This window comes from Diabrotica undecimpunctata, chromosome 2 (genome assembly GCF_040954645.1).
Source record: "Diabrotica undecimpunctata isolate CICGRU chromosome 2, icDiaUnde3, whole genome shotgun sequence".
In the NCBI taxonomy this organism is placed as follows: Eukaryota; Metazoa; Arthropoda; class Insecta; order Coleoptera; family Chrysomelidae; genus Diabrotica; species Diabrotica undecimpunctata.
Window position 1 is genome coordinate 159,690,983 of NC_092804.1, and position 18,648 is coordinate 159,709,630.

Here is an 18,648-nt window from a genome sequence, read left to right on the forward strand (position 1 = left end):
AGATGCTATGTATTTTCTACGTTATTATACGGATTAGAGGCCTGGACACTTTCCGAAGCTTCTTTAAGAAAACTCGAGGCATTCGAGATGTGGTGTTACAGACGTAGTTTAAGAATTTCATGGGTGGATCGTGTGACTAATGTTGAGGTCCTACGTAGAATAGGCAAGGAATGCGAGATTATTTGGCCATGTTATGAGGAATGAACAGAGATACGCCTTGTTGCAACTCATTCTTCAGGGCAAGGGATTTGGAAGGAGAGAACCAGGAAGAAGAAGAATATCTTGGCTTCAAAACCTGAGAAAGTGGTTTAATACATCGACAACTGGACTATTCAGAATAGCAGCAAGCAAAGTTAGGATAGCCATGTTGATCGCCAACATCCGGAACGGATAGGCATCCTAAGAAGAAGAATGAATATATGCTAGGAAGCTGTGCGGATCTGGACAAAAGTTATGAATGAATGAAAATCAAAGGTGATGAAAAAGTACATAATCAGATCCATTCTGTTATGTATGCAAACAAAGAGACCACAGAACTAACAAGTGCCCAGGATTCGAAGACTAGCACAAGGAAGCACGCGCGCATGCTAACCAAGCAACGTGACTTAGCTAACTGAGAGAGAAACTTAGAGGTAGCCAAACGTATTTAAAGTTACGTCAGAAATTATACTTCTCAAAGCTGATACGCGTTGAAAAATGTGAGTTTTAGTAGGTATGACAGGCCAGTGAGTCCCATAATACCTGTGTTATGGATGGTCAGGTTCGCATTACTACATTTCTCCTTTAAGAAAAAATGTATCCATATTGTTAAAAAGGCAATAAGACATTTTTAACAATACCAATTTCCCTACTACCACAACTTTAACTTCAATTTATAGGTTTTTTATTGCAGTCTACCCTAAATAAAAACTCAAGAACATGACTACGGCTATTATTTTCTTGACGTTTCAGTTCTTGCTGTTTCAGATCATTTAAACTTTTTATGGATATTAATAGCTCTTAAACTTTATTATTTTCTTCGAGAGTAAATGCTGAAAGTTCTAAAATAAAACTGCCGCGAAAGCTGTAAATACTGGCTTTATATTTATCCTCAAAATTGTGCTTGTTATATCTTAGAACGAATTTGCAGAATTGAAAATCAATAGCCATAAGTTGAGAAGTGAAATTTTAATTTTTAAGAAAATTTAAGTTCTTTAAAATAGTTTAAACGTCGAATGAACTATACCTAATTAAAAGCGGTATAGGGTTTTAGGGCTATTTTCTTTTGTGATTTTACGCTGTTCTTTTTAAATAAGATTGACCGTAGTTTACGTTTCGATTACTTTAGTTGACCACAAACATAATTAGAAATCGCCTTAAATTTTAGAAATTTTTTAGATTTTTCGATGTCTTGACTTCTCAATTTCGACACGAAAATTATTTTTAAAACATGTAACATTCGCCAAATTCACCTTTAATCCCGAGCGAGGTACAGCTGTATCCCAAATATGAATTTATGGGTCTGTTTTCTAAAATAATTTTTTTACTTAATTTTCTTCGAGCTATTTCATAAATATACATGGAAATTGGTATTAAAATTTTGAATAAATTGATTTTTATTGTAATTAATTATAAAGAATTTTGTCGCTTGGGGTCCAGCCGTACTTCGCTCTGTATGTAACGACAGGTATGAATTTTACATAGGTTAAAAAAGAAACGGGGTAAAAATAAATCCAAATTATTTAAACGACGGGGACTCCCTGTTCCTTGGCGTCAACACTCCACAACCAATTTATTTAATAGCGCATTTGTGCACCTATTTATCTCGGTATAGGTAGTATACTCTTAGTGTGTTTAGTAAACTAATGAATATAACTGAAACATCAACAGTAGAGGAGGTATATAAAAACGTAGTCGTTAGCGTTAAAAAAGCTGCAGAAGAAACACTCGGCTCAACACTAAAAGACAAAGTGAAAAACTATTGTGGAACAAGGAAAAAGCAGTAAACAACAAAAAGATATAGATAAATACCTGGAACTCAAAAGAATAACAAAAACAACAACAGTAAAAGCAAAAAGAGAAATGTGGGATAAGAAGTGCCAGGAAATTAATACCTACCTGGGAGGCAGAAAATGTACAGAAACATGGAAGTTTCTCAGTAAAATAAGAACTAACGAAAGGAAGAGAATAAACATTCAATTAATATCCACACAAAAATGGGAAAAGTACTATGGGGAACCACTGACAGAAAATAGGGACAAATACTTAATTTAATCACCAACAGAGGTTAATATTGAAGGAGATATAACAATACAAGTGACAGAAATTAGAAAAGCTATAAAACAACTGAAAAACGGTAGGTCTCCAGGACCAGGGGATATCCCAGTCGAACTAATAAAATGTGGATCACAAAAATTGTTTGAAACCGTCACTTAGTGGAAAATTGCTTATATTTCGTCGATCCATAAGAAAGGAGATAAGCTTAAATGTGAAAACTATAGAGAGATATCAGTCACTAGTACATTCAGCCGTTTCTATGGACGAATAATTAGAGACCGCATTGAGAAGGAATACAAAGACCAAGAGAAAGAAGAACAATCCGGTTTTCGAACAGAAAGAAGCTGTACTGATAATATCTTCTGAAACAACTAATAAAAAAAAAATTAAGCAAAAATCAAGAAACCCACCTCATGTTTATTAACTTGCAGAAGGCGTACGATACAGTTCCTGTAAACAAACTCTGGAACGTATTACGACAGACGAATATTAGTGTCACCTTAATAAGAAATTTGTATAAAGGGTCAACATCACAAATAAAAAATGGAAACAGACTATCGCAAAGCTTCCTGGTTAATAAAGGTCTACGTCAGGGATGTTGTGTATCACCGACCTTGTTTAAAATATATGTTGCAAAAGCATTGAAAGAGTGGAAACGAAAATGCAGAGGCATGGGCGTAGACCTTGGAGAGATTTGCTTGTATACATTGCAGTTTGCTGATGACCAGGTTGTTATAGCAAACAATAAAGATGATCTGGAGTACGTGGTAAGGAAACTACAAGAAGAATATAGAAAGTGGGGACTAGAAATTAATACAGAAAAAACAAAATACCTACCAATAGGTACCGAACTATCGAACATCACATTAGAAAATAACGAAATCTATATACCCTGCGACCATTACACATACCTAGGAATCGTTTTTGTTACAACGGGGAAAGATGATGAAGAAATAAAGAGAAGAATAACACAATCCAGAAAAATAATAGGTTGTCTAAACAGCGTACCGTGGAGTCATGAAATAGGAAAAAGAAAAAAACACAATATCTACGAATCTCTTATTAAAAGCAGTCTATTGTACCGAGCGGAAACTTGGCGAATAACCGAAAACAACAGAAGAAAACTGGAGGCTGTAGAAATGGACGCTTTTAGAAGATCAGTAAGAGTGTCACGCAGAAAGAGAATACGTATTGATGAGATAAGACAGCGAATGGGGGTTGACGGCTCTCTAACAACAGACATAGAAAGAAAACAGCTGATATGGTACGGAATGGATATCTCAAGACTCCCAAAAATAATTATGCAATGGATACCACCAAACCGCAGAAAGAGAGGAAGACCCAAGAAATCTTGAAGAGAGGGAGTAACAAAGGCGATGAGCGCAAGAGATCTTAGAGAGGGCCAATGGGATGATAGAGTGTCATGGAAATTAGGCATCGGACAACGTCGCAAGACGTTTTAAAACCGATTGATGAAAATTCACTATTTTTTTTTAGAAGGAAAAAAAAGGTTGGATAAAGAAATAATTCGTTGATGGTGTGAACTATTTTGACACAGAAGTTGCTTAATTTCATTGATGAGGATGATTACAGAAACTACCGCAGAACGCTATGTTTGCAATGTTTTCGTACTTCAACATCACAGTCAGCAGATGGTGTTCGGCTATTTTCCGCGCGTTTCGTTTCGCGTTAGAGCACTACTAGTATCCTACAAACAGAGACTATTTCTGTAAATAGTAATAAGTTCAGAAATTCTTTCACTGTTCATTGCAGAAGGTGTGCAGTAGGTACTCAAGGTCAAGCGCTGAATGAGAAAAGTTTTAATCCGACTTAAGCCCCTTCTCTCACGCTCCTGGTCAGTCGCCAGTCGAAATTTGGATCTTCGAATCGTCCTTCAAAATGTTCCGACTCATATAACTTAATTTCCAACAATTTATCCAGCCCACTTACGGTCCAATATCGGATCCAACTTCGTAGAGTTAAGATTAATAACATTACCGGAATTAATATTAAACTGAACAGTCTTCCGGGTTGAACCGTGTCGATTATCATTGCGCCGAGCTTTCGACATCCTCTTCGATGTCTTCTTCAGGTCTTCCGAGGTCTTAGTCTACCGAGCCCCCAGAGACTACTAAACTGATCACTAATCAATGCGTTACTGGTGATGAAAATAGAGGAAGGGTCATTTATATCGTCGATGGTGACGTGGCTTGGGTGAAGGTTGACGTGGGGGCGGAAGGAGATTAGCGCAAGGATTACCGCGAGCATTTCTGAAAGTAGGAGTTTGATTGACGATTGAAGGGGACGGTATTTTCTATTAAAGAAAACTTCTAGGGGCTCGGGAGACTGAGACCCTGGAAGTCCCGAAGAAGAGAAGACTTCGAAAAGGATATCGAAAGCTTGGCGCAATGATAACCAACGCGGTTTTACCCAGAAGACTGTTTAGTTTAATACTAATTCCTCTAATAGTATTAATCTTAGCTCATATATATATATATATATATATATATATATATATATATATATATATATATATATATATATATATATATATATATATCTTTATTGAGTGACCGTCCTCGTTTCTTTCTATTTGATGGCGTTTAGTGAAAATCTCTTCTTGACCACCAATATTTTTCCACGCGCCATATAATATCAATTGTCTTTTATATGTTATTTCAAAAAGGGAGACAAATCGGACCCGGAAAATTACAAAGGAATTAATTTATTAAACACAACACTAAAATTAGCAACCAAAGTGATAACAAATAAACTGAATGAAATTGTAACACTAGCAGAAGAACAACAAGTTTTTGAGTCGGGAAGACTCAAAACACATGACATGCCAAAAGACATACACCGATGCTATATTTATAATAAGGCAAGTGCAAGAGAAATCATTAGAATATAACAAACCGGGATATCTATGTTTCATAGACCTTAAGATGGCATTTGGCCGGGTCAAATTAAAGAACTTTATCCACTTATTGTACGCAAGAGAGATGCCACTAGAAATAATCAAAACGATTAAAAATATCTATTATCACATTACATTATTTAGCTACGGAAAGCTTGAAATTGAAGTGGAGAATCAAGTGAATAGAGCAAATAGAGCCGAAGGCTGTCTGAATGAAATAATATGGAGAAATAAAAATATTCGGAAAGAAATAAAAGGTAGGTTTTACAAAACAGTCATCATATTAATAAAGACCTACGCGGCAGAAAGAGGACCTGACACAAAGAGGACAAAAAGGATGTTAGAAAGAGCAGAAATAAAAACACTTAAAAAAATTAATAGCAAGACACTATGAAACAGAGCTAGAAGTACAGATTTACAACGTAGATACAAGGTAAAGAACACCAAGAACTAAGTAAGCAATATAAATGATCATATAAGCCTAATCACAACAAATAGAGTAGTAAATAAGGCAAGAGACGGTTTCCGAATAAAAAGACGATCAGTTGGAAGTCCACGAAATCAATGGAACGGTAACTTACTGGAGGCACATTGAAAAACAGAGTAAGTCATGTCTACATAAAAAGAAAAAGAAGAAGAATTTATTTTAATTATCGTGTACATTTGGCTGCCTCTAATTTTTCCTTTTTTTTTTTCGTGTTCTACAAGCATTCTGCTCCATATGACAAGATCGAGTTTACAAATGCCCAATTGCTTAAAAAATGACCTTTTTGAAATTAGTTTCCGAAGTAGAAGTCGAATGACAATAATTATTGTAAAATTTAACTTTCATTACAATCAATTGTGGGTTAATCCCATATAAATATAGTCAATATTACGTCAATATTATTATGTAAAATATACACCTAAATATGTTTTAATTTTTAATTTTAATATGCATATTCTTGACCACTTAAGTTTGTGTATATAACCCTATAACTTTTATAAAATATTTTCATCCCCAACCCACTTCAAATTTCTTGCTAATTGCGAAATCCCTTAAAAAATTTTAATAAAACTTAATAAAAGTAATCCGAGATAAAATTAAACATGCATAACCGTTAAAAATAATTAGTCCGACCGCCAGCTACTATATCACATGAACCTCAAAGCAGAAGGTAATTAACTTCTAAAGTTGCTGAAACGTAAGCTGGTCTGCTTTGAATTAGTTTAAAGAGTCGACCGAAGAACGTACCGAGTAGCAGTATATTACGTTTAAATTATAAAATACTCTAATTTGAGTTGGTGGTCAGTTATTAAAAACTTCATGATCTCAGTTTTTATATTTTACAGAGCAAATAATATTATAGATAAAATTAATGGGAAAAACCCCGTAGTTGGCTGTATACCCTCGTTTAAAAAAACACAGAAGTTAAAACACTTCACACTTGTATTGTGGTATAAAAAACATAGTTAAAACTTTATAAAAAGTGTCGTCAAAATTTAAGTACTAGCATAACGTTTTCGATCTGAACAGATCATCCTCAGTGCCTTGTATAATTGTAGCTAACAATAAAGTTATATGTGAGACCTCCTATATGGGTTTACATCATTCCAAATGTTACATTTTGATTATGTTGTGACTCTAGGTCGATGACAATGGATAAATTTTAATTACTTTAGGGACTACATGTCTCCCTGCTTGATTTTTAACAAGTGGTACTTGTCAGTTGAAACGACACAGACCAACTGGCTGAGGTGACAGGAATATAATTTAAGAAGACAGCTGAACGTGACTAGGTGAAAGTGTGTTCCAAAACTAATGTAATTTTTTAATTGTGAAATTATAAAATTTATTTTGTTGTGATAATACTAATATCTTATTAATGATCCTGTAGTTAAAATTAAATTTATTTGAATGATAAAATTTATTGTCTTAAATCAGCAAATCTCTATTATTGAAAAAGAAATGAACTATTAAATTAATGGGATTAATGTTTAAGGTTGAATTTATGACATCATAAGTGGTGAGAAAGTGATAAAGGTAGAAATGAAAGGAAGTGATGTGGTACTATCCACATAAAAGTGTATGAAAAAATTGCTATATACTATAAGATTAAGTTGAAATCCAATGAAATGGAAGTGAAAAATTATTTTTGATTGGGTAATGGTGGTGGGTAATGGTGGTTGCCTAGCAACGGTAAAAGAACTGTGTAAATCTCTAGGAGTTAAAATTTTTTTTTATTAGTAAAATGAATAGTCTATTAAAAGTTTTATGGGAAATGATAACAGAATATGATATTCTAACTATTATTATATTGTAGTTTTGATAGTGTTAATATGAAATTACCTTATTGTGCAGTATGTTGAATGAATATAAATGAAGCTGTGAATGAGTGAGTGAAAATATTAATATAGGGAAGAGGAAATGTAAAATGTTTGATATGTATGTGAATATGTATTAAAGATGTTACGTCCCTCCACATATTCTCAGTTTTTAGTAATAATTTTTATTATTTTATTTTTATATTTTAATTCTTTACTTAACGTGTGTGTATGTCTTGTTATCGTAAATTAATACGGACCTGTACAGCCCCCCCCCTAGCCCTAGTCTTAAGGGAGCAAGCTACGGGACGAGACGCACATTTTTCAATCTTAGTTTAGACATAGTCCTGTATAAATCGGCGCGTTAAACACTCCAGTATTTTAACCTGACAACGTGACCTTGTGAGATTTTGTTCCCGAATCGCCCAGTGCACTGAGGAAGAAGAAGAAGTATACATCAACATCACAGCATCACAGGTACCGTAATTTGATTACATACACACATATTATTTATATTAATTGATAAATTTACATATAACTTATTTTCATATTAAAACTAAACCAGCACCTATATATAAATAAACACTTATGAGTGAATGTCTCTTATAGAACTTAGATTCATTCATTGGTCCTTCTAGCCGCATTAAAATTAGTTTAAATAATTTATTCAATTAAAAACGTGATCAAATTATATAAATTTTTAAATATTTGGGCAAAGTTTCTTACCAAAGGTCGTTTAAAATCATTGAAAAATTTCCACTATCGGTACATAAATTCCACAGCGGTACACATCTTGCAACAGATGCGATAATCCCAAACCAGGGTCTCTACCTGACTTATTGTTAAATCGAAGTACAGCCGTTGAAACTTTCCAAAAACGTTCAATTTCTGTTACAATCTACAATTTAGAATTCTTTAAATACAAGGGGTTTATATGATTATATATTTATTTTATATAACTTAGGAAATTAAAAAAAACGCAATATTAATTGAACTACTGGTTTTAAAAAATATTTTATGCGTATATTTCTAGTTACAATTAAATAAATATATATTGATTTTGTTTAAATAATACTTGGAGTGTTTTTTTGTTTGCTCGATTATACATACTCATATATAATAAATATTTATTCTTACTGATACTCATTGAGTTTCATAACTTTAAAAGTATTACATATATTACATATACGAGTACATATTGAATTTATTGAGATCATTCTTTAAAGGTTCTTTGTGTTACATAAATTTCTTTTCTATATCTACAATAATGTCTTCTAGAAGTTCAAATAGAATTGTTCGTTTGCGTGCATTGAGAAACGTTGACATTTGTAAGATTAAACAAATGGAAAAGCTAGCAGAGGAAGTGTTGGTTGATGGTTCATTAATTCCAGGGTTTCTCTTTGCTGCAAAAGATTATGAAGCTATCAATACTAGCTTCAATAATCAGCATACTGAATTAATTAATTTAATTGCTGTCGAGGAAGACGCAAATTTGGATACGGAAGAAATAATTAGGTTTGAATTTGCCAATAGTATTAATAAAATAGCTTCTCTTTATTTTAAACATAATTCTTTATTAAACAATACTTCTAGTGGAACTCAAAATGTGTCCGCTGATCCACAAATCAAATCAAAACGTAACGTAAATCTTCCTAAACTAAATTTAAGTATATTTGCGGGCGAGATTACAGATTTCCCCACTTTTATAGACTTATATAATGCTCTTGTACATAATAATTCTGATCTTTCTAATATAGAAAAGTTTAGTTATCTTCTGCAATCACTTAAGGGAGTACCTTACAATTTAATTAAAAGCATTAAGCTGCAAGATTCTAATTATATAATTGCTTACAACACCTTAATTGATCGCTATGAAGGTAAACGAGACTTATCTAGAGCATTATGGAAAAATATTCAAAATGCCAGTGTGGTTAAAACTGATGATCCTGTTTCACTTAGAAAATTATTAGATATTTTCAATGAAAACCTAGCCTCTTTAGAAAAATTACTTTTTTCTCCCGCTCAATGGGACTTTATTCTAATGAATTTACTGATGGACAAATTGGATGTAGAAACAGTTAGAGCTTTCGAATTACACTTTGCTTCAAAAAATGTACCTTCCTATGAGGAAGTTTATAAGTTCGCATTGCAGCGTTGCACTTCATTGGAGTCATATAAAAGACAAGTCAGCAAAAATGTTAAATCTATTAATTCCGATACTTCTAATAACGTAAGGTATTCATCTCGTCAAACTTCTACATTTTTGACCAGTTCTGTCAAAAATAAGTGTCTATTTTGTGATTCGGATCATGCTTTATTTAAATGCAATCAATTTCTTGCTGAATCACCTCAAAAACGTTTTGACTTTGCTAAACAGAATAAATGTTGTATAAACTGCTTGTCTAAAACTCATGTTACGATCAAATGCCTTTCATCCAAAAGATGTACACATTGTAATAAAAAACATCATACTGCTCTTCATTTTGATAATCTCAATGCGAATGATCATTCTTCTTCTTCTTCTTCTCACAACGAGGTTGCTAGTTCATCTAACGATCCTATGCCTTCTGTTTCCGCCTTATCAAATACTTTGACAAATAATGTCTTGCTAGCTACAGCTACAATCTATGTTCTCGATCGTTTTGGTAAAGCCTTGGAAGTTAGAGCCTTATTAGACAGTGCGTCTCAAGCTAACTTCATTAGTAAAGAATGTGCAGACAAATTAAGTCTCCCTAAATTCAATGCGGCTTTATCGATACAAGGTCTTGATAGAATGTGCACCCCAGCCAAATCAGGCGTAAAATTGAATATTTCTTCGTCTTATGACATAAACTTTCATTGCGAGATAGATGCAATAATTCTTCCTAAAATCTGTCAAAATATGCCAACTGTTCCAATTTCTTTAGACAACTTGCCATATCTTCAACATTTAAGGTTGGCTGATAAAATGGCAAATATTCCAGGTAAAATTGATGTTCTATTAGGAGCAAATATCTTTCCTTACATCTTAACAGGAGGAATTATTAAAACCCGTAATGATCAGCTTTCAGCTCTTGAAACAAGTTTCGGTTATGTTTTGATGGGAAATATTCCACCTACAAATATAACAAATATTCATTCCTTTTTCACGTCATTTTCTGCTAATGATTCTGAGCAATTAGATGCGACATTAAAACAATTCTGGGCCATTGAGGAAGTACCAGAAGTTAAATCTTATTCTCCGGAAGACTCATTCTGTGAGAAGCTGTATACTCAAACCACTTGTAGAAATTCCGAGGGCAGATTTGTAGTAAAGCTGCCTTTCAAAAACGAAATACCTTCTTTTGGCGACACAAAACGTTTAGCCTTACAAAGATTTAGTTCTTTAGAGCGCAGATTTGCCAAAAATGAATCACTTAAGATTCAGTATTCAAGCTTTATCAAAAGTTTCATAGATAATCATTATTTAAATCCTATTCAGCCAAGTACGGCAATAAATAATGCTTATTATCTACCACACCATTGTATTTACAAGGAGTCCAGTACTACTCCATTGCGCGTTGTGTTTGATGCTTCCGCACACGCCCCTAACTTTCCGTCTTTAAACGATACGTTATATTCAGGTCCAAAATTACAAAATGATCTTGTAAATTTATTGCTTAAATTCAGGTTTCATAAATATGTCTTTACTGCAGATATTAAATCCATGTTTACTCAGATTCTTATCGCTCCTGAGCAACAAAGATTTCAAAGAATACTTTGGCGTTTTTCAGAACAGGAATCTATTGCTGAATACGAACTTACTCGGGTTACTTTCGGTGTGTCTAGCTCACCATATCTTGCAATTCGTACTCTACAGCAGCTAGCACTCGACGAACCGGACTTATCTGTGGCCTCATCTATACTCCTAAAAGATACTTACGTAGACGATGTGGTGACAGGAAAGGATTCTTTAGAAAATAGTGTTCTTGCTATAAAAGAATTAATATCTTTATTGAAACGTGGTGGATTTGAGTTACGAAAATGGGCAAGTAATGCCCCTCAGTTATTCTCTCTCGCTAATATTCCTTTGGATCATATTCTGCAACAGTCTTTTTCATTTGACTTAGATCGATCTTCGTTGAAGGTATTAGGACTTGGATGGAATCCATCATCTGATGATTTCTTTTACAAAATTTTACCTCTTCAAGCTTCCTGTACAAAGCGAAATCTCTTATCCCAAATAGCTCGCATATTCGATCCTTACGGTATTCTTAATCCTGTCACTTTGATAGTGAAGACTATTATTCAACGTCTTTGGCTACTTAATTTAGATTGGGATGCAACTCCACCTTTGGAAATTACTTCAAGGTGGGAACAATTTAAAATTGAACTGCCTATACTATCTAAGTTTACTATACCTCGTCATATTTCTTTAAATGCAATTATTTCCTGTGAGCTTCATGGCTTTTGCGACGCTTCTTTACGTGGATCTTCTGCTGTTACATACCTTCGTGTGTGTTATGATACAGGAGTCATCAAAACTTATTTTCTTTTAGCCCGAACAAAGGTATCTCCTACCAGGGTACAAACTATTCCTCGTCTCGAGCTCAATGCAGCAGTAATTCTTAGTAAATTATTATCTTATATACTGCAGACTCTCACTATACAGTTTAGTAGAATTTACGCATGGTCAGATTCGACTGTTGTTCTTCATTGGATTAATTCACAGCCATATAAATGGAAAACCTTCGTCAGTAACAGAATTTCTTATATTCAAGACAGGATAGCTTCAAAACACTGGCGATATATTCCTTCTTCATTAAATAGTGCGGATCACGGATCCCGTGGACTTTTCCCTGAGGATTTCTTAAATACTCCTGCTTGGTGGGTGGGTCCGGAGTTTCTTCGCACTACTGAAGATAACTGGTCATTCTCTTTGACCGATTCTATTGAACATAACTTAGAATTGAAACAGAAAAGTTGTCTTTTGTCCTTTCCATCTGATGAATTTGTCGATAATCTCTGTAATCGATTTTCTTCCTTTTCAAAATTAAAACGTATCTTTTCCTATGTTCTTAGATTTGTTGGTAACCTGAAATCAGTCAATCAACGAACAGTTGGAAGGCTTTCTATTCAGGAACAAAGTAACGCCACTAATCAACTAATTAGATTAGTGCAACAAAGATATTTGAAGGAGGAAATAGAACAGGTTAAGGGTAATTCTATAAAATTCAAATATTTGAAAAAATTAAATCCCTTTTTTGATTCACATGATCTCCTAAGAGTGGGCGGAAGACTTAGCCAGTCAGAATTAGCGTATGACAAGCGCTTTCCTCTTCTTTTACCTTCCAAAGGTAATTTTATTAAATTACTTATTTCGGAAATCCATATTGTACATCTACATGCAGGCATTCAAGGTACGCACTTCGCCTTGTCACAAAACTTTTGGATAATTTCATCCAAACGTGTTATTCGTAGTGTTCTTTCAAAATGTCTTTCCTGTTGGAGACTAAAACCTCAAAATTATCAGCCACCTATGGGGGCTCTTCCCGACCTACGGATATCCAAGGCCAAACCATTTTCTTGCGTTGGCGTCGACTTTGGCGGTCCTTTTCTGATACGAGCCAATAAGCTTAAAAATGCTAAACGAACGAAAGCCTATATTTGCCTATTTGTATGCTTTGCCACTAAGGCTTTGCACTTAGAATTGGTATCCGAACTTAGTACCGAGGCATTTTTAGCCTCATTCAGACGTTTTATAGCACGCCGAGGACGTTGCTCTGTTGTCTATTCTGATTGCGGAACAAATTTTGTAGGAGCAAAATCCTATTTAGAAGACATTAAGTCACATTTTGACAAAAACGACGTCATTACATGGCATTTAAATCCCCCGGCAGCTTCTCATTTTGGTGGATTGTTTGAAGCGGGTATAAAAAGCGTAAAAACACATGTGTCTAGAGTCATAGGCGAACAGGTTTTAACCTATGAAGAATTCAATACATTACTAATACAAATAGAGGCTGTCTTAAATAGTCGTCCCTTATGTCCTGTCAGTAATGATCCAAATGATTTTTCAGTGTTAACACCTGGTCATTTTCTTACACTAGAGCCTTTAAAGATAATTCCCGATCGGGATTACAGTGATGTTAATTTAAATAGACTAAGTCGTTGGCAATTGCTGCAACGATTACATGCAGACTTTTGGCAAAGATGGAGCAGAGAATATTTACATACTCTTCATCAACGCTCGAAGTGGCATAAAAATGAGGGTAATCCTAATATAGGTACACTCGTACTAATACGTAATGAGACCAAGCCTCCCTTACAATGGCAAATGGGTCGAATTAAAACTTTAATTTTTGGTCAAGATGATATTGCTCGCGTAGCTATCGTACAAACTGCGAAAGGTGAACTTAGGCGACCTTTGGTTAAGCTATGCCCTTTGCCTTATATTGACTAAAAATGCAAATATGCATTTTGGTGGGTGGGAATGTTACGTCCCTCCACATATTCTCAGTTTTTAGTAATAATTTTTATTATTTTATTTTTATATTTTAATTCTTTACTTAACGTGTGTGTATGTCTTGTTATCGTAAATTAATACGGACCTGTACAGCCCCCCCCCTAGCCCTAGTCTTAAGGGAGCAAGCTACGGGACGAGACGCACATTTTTCAATCTTAGTTTAGACATAGTCCTGTATAAATCGGCGCGTTAAACACTCCAGTATTTTAACCTGACAACGTGACCTTGTGAGATTTTGTTCCCGAATCGCCCAGTGCACTGAGGAAGAAGAAGAAGTATACATCAACATCACAGCATCACAGGTACCGTAATTTGATTACATACACACATATTATTTATATTAATTGATAAATTTACATATAACTTATTTCATATTAAAATTGAGCCAGCACCAAAATAAACAATTATGAGTGAATGTCTCTTATAGAACTTAAATTCATTCAAAAGAAAAATGAAATAATAGAGACTATATATGTTGAGTTAGTTGTGAGAAGATTAGATTGACTGTATATCTGAGTTGGTCAAGTAAAATATGTATCATAAGTAGTAGTGGGGTCCACAGACTGAAAGTGTTGAAAAGATGTGTGGTGATAAAAGATGGAGTTTTGATTGTAGTGATGGAGTTTAAGTTTAAAGTTAATAATTGAAGTTAATAATGAAAAATAATATTGAAAAAGTAAAAAGACAAGTAAGGAGACCCCAAGAAGTAAGAGACATGAGGAGAGAATATGTGAAAAGGACAGGCGAAGAGTCACAGAAGAACTAGCAGAAGGATGACAAAAAAAAGACCGTCATGGGATTAGATGGTATAAGAAGAAGTAGTATGATGAATAGAAAGACAGAAAATGAGGGGGTGGAAAATTGTTGGTATGGTATGTGTCATGGAATGGGTAAGAAACTGTCATGGGATAAGATGATATAAGAGGAAGTAGTATGATGAATAGAAAGACAGAAAATGAGGGTGTGGAAAATTGTTAGGTATGGTATGTGTTAGTGGGTGATTAATAAGGCAGTTGTAAAATGTTAGATGCTAGTGGGGTGGTTGGGAAAAAAGAAAACAGAAGCAAAATAAGTAAAAGATAAAATTTAGATGCAAATATTGGAATGTTGATTAAAATTAAGGGAATAGTTGTCGGTGTATGGCAGTAAAGGTCTATTAAGGGTAGTTTGGCGGTTAACACAATTGAAGCTAGTCCTCATGTCTCTGGATATCTCAAGATCCTCATACAAGTCCAAACGTAAAGTATTTCTATCTTGGATGTTATGAATTAATTTGACACCATCAGGGGAATGTTAAAATGATGATTGTTGACTTTAAGGTGATGTGAGAAAGCTGATATATTATCTCTTTTAGAGTGTTCTGCAGATCTGGTTGAAAGTGACCTAAAAGTCCTGCCAATGTAGGAGGCATCGCAATCAGAACAAGTCAGTCTGTAAACTCCACTACGGTTCATATAGTATTTGTCAACAAATGGCTAAGAGTATTTCCAACTTTGAAAGATATGTGTGTGTTTTCTGATGAGTTAATTATAATAAGTTTAATGTTTTCAGATAGTTTGGGAGTGTGATATGGTAAAGATCTGTAAATTGGAGTAGAAGAAGAAGATTGATTAAAAGCAGAATTTTGAAGCAATCTAGATTCTCTTTTATGGATGAATATTATAGATGAAAAAAAAAAATGAATATTATACCGGTGCAGAAGATACAACCAATTTGACACAATAGCTTACAGTCCGAATGTGTCTGAATTTTACATCTGTGCTACATCTCGGTCACTTCAACAGCTATTCGAAGAACGATTTTATTTAGTAAAGCTATGAAAAATTTCAATGTGGATTGTGATTATTGGATACTGATTATTATGGAGTTATGTTTGAGTTTACCTTTGACACAGTAAAATTTGACAAAATCTTGGAAGCACTACAAGCAGTACTACAATATGCTTGTAAAAAACTTAACGGGAAGAAAAAGGCCTGAACATTGATGGTAGAAGATTTGAAATTCGTAGATGACATAGTTTTGTTCTCGGACAACCTCAAGGAGATATGTACAATGCTACATGAACTTTAGTTAGTGTGTGCCAGTGTAGGTCTTAAAATAAACATCATCAAAACAAAATTTATGACAAACCTAGTACCTAGCGGAAATATCAATATTGGAGACAACGAAGTAGAGCTGATAGAAAAATACATATACCTTGGACACGAAATAAAGATCACAAGAGACAACCAAACATGCGAACTACGAAGAAGAATAAACCTAGCATGGGCAGCATATGGAAAACTCAAAGACATCTTTAAAAGCTTCTTATTCTTGATGTGCCTATCCGTTACGAATGTTGGCAATCATCATGGCAATCTTTATCTTATCGGCAGCAGCGCGGAAAAGCTGCTTAGATGTTGTATTGAACCAGATTCTGAAGTTCTTCAACCAAGGACCTCTGGACCTCTTTTTCCAAATATTTTTCCTTGCAGGATGGCTTGAAGGAGAGCATATCTGGATTCATTTCACATAATATGTCCGAGGAACTGTAACTTTCGAGATTTGATGTTGGTCAGTACCTCTCAGTTCTTATTTTTTCTTCTGGGGACCTCCTTATTTGTGACTCGGTCAGTACACGGGATCTTAAGCTTTCTCCGATCTAGCCACATTTCAAATGCTTCCAGTTTTCTGCACATATCTTCCTTCAAGGTCCACGATTCAACACCATAAAAAAAGAGAAGACGTAGCATTGCAGCATTCTTACTTTTGTATCAAGAGAGACTTACTGGTATTTGGACCAATGTGTTTTTTAAATTCAGGATAAATGTTGTCAACTCCTGTGAATTTGCGGCATTTAATTAATTTTAGAGCTTCTGCAAGTTCTTCTGGCTCGATAGGCTTTATTATTGGTAGGCTTTGTTGTTAAGCAATTTTGGCTTCTTTCAACTGAAATCTAACTTCTCTTGTATGATTTTTTTTCTATTACTGGTTTTGAAAGGTTGGCTATGCGTTTGCCTATGTCTTCCCGTTTTAGGGCTATAGAGTTTGCTGTAGCGTTGTTTGTGCCAGAGTCTAGTTTCCTTAAAAGGTTTCATGCAATGCGGCTACTGTGTGTGAAATTGAGATTTTCTAAAGTTTCCCTCCACCTTGTAGTTCTCGCGGAATTTAGGGTTGCTAAGAGTTGATTTAAAAAAAAAGCAGATAACACGTTCCTTTACACCAAACTACCTTGCTATCAAAGATGATAACGGAACTCTACTCACTTCTAAAAAAGATATTTTACACAGATGGAAAGAATACTGTGGACGACTGATGATAGAGGAAAGCACAGACGCCCCATCACAACAAGAAGATGCCAGTTTTGTGACGGAACCTAAAGTACTCAAAAGTGAAGTTGAAGCAGCAATTATGAGGCAAAAAAGTCAGAAAGCTGCCGGTCCAGATAACATACCTATTGAAATGATTTGGGCCCTAGATGACGTTGGAGTGGATATAATACATCAAATTTGTCAAAGAGTGTGGGAGACAGGTAAATGGCCTGAGGACTGGTTACAATCACTATATATTCCCATACATAAAAAGGGAGCGAAAGATTTATGTAGCAACTATCGCACAATTGCTCTAATTGCGCATTGCAGTAAGATAATCTTACACATAATTCTCGAGAGGATAAAGCCCTTTTTACTACCTAACATTGCAGAGGAACAAGCAGGTTTCGTCCCCGGACGTGGTACTAGAGAACAAATTTTAAACGTACGGCAGATTGTAGAAAAATCCAGAGAATTCAACATCATAACATATTTGTGCTTCATAGAATATAGTAAAGCTTTCGATTTGGTCAACTGGAGTAAAATGTGGCAGGTTTTGTCTGAAATGGGAGTCCCCAATCATCTGATACTGCTAATTGAAAGCCTGTACAATAACAATTATGCCAGAGTTAGAATAAATGGGGAACTAACCAATATTCAGGGTCACAAAGGGCGTGAGACAAGGCTGCATACTAAGCCCAATTCTATTTAACATCTATGGTGAATGGATAATGCGGAAAGCTACTGAGGACTGGAACGGTGGCATCACCATTGGCGGGAAGAAGATTTGCAACTTGAGATATGCAGATGATACTACTATCCTTGCTAGTTCTGAAGCTGAATTGATTCACCTGCTACAACGGATAAAAGACGTAAGCTTAACGATGGGCCTTAAAATAAACGGAGATAAAACGAGAATCATGATAATTGACAGAGCTAACAACAATCAAAATCATCTGTTCATGATAAACAATAGCGCTGTTGTAGATAAATTTGTGTATCTGGGCTCATTAATAACCAACAAAGGAGGCTGTACTGAAGAAATAAAGCGGCGGTCAGCAATCGCAAAAAGCGCTATTGCAAAATTAACAAAAATTTGGAAAAGCCATGAAATAACTACCGATACAAAAATGAGACTAGTAAGAAGTCTAGTTTTTCCAGTTTTTACTTATGCATCGGAATGTTGGACCCTTACTGAGAAAGACAAAAAGAACCTAGACGTATTTGAGATATACTGCTGGAGACGAATGCTGAGAATATTATGGGTGGCCCGAAGAACAAATGAATCCATACTGGACCAGCTAAACATAAAGAAAAGACTAAGAACACAATTATCAGAACAAATAATAAGCTATTTTGGACATGTGCTTCGAAGAAATGGTCTTGAAAAACTTATC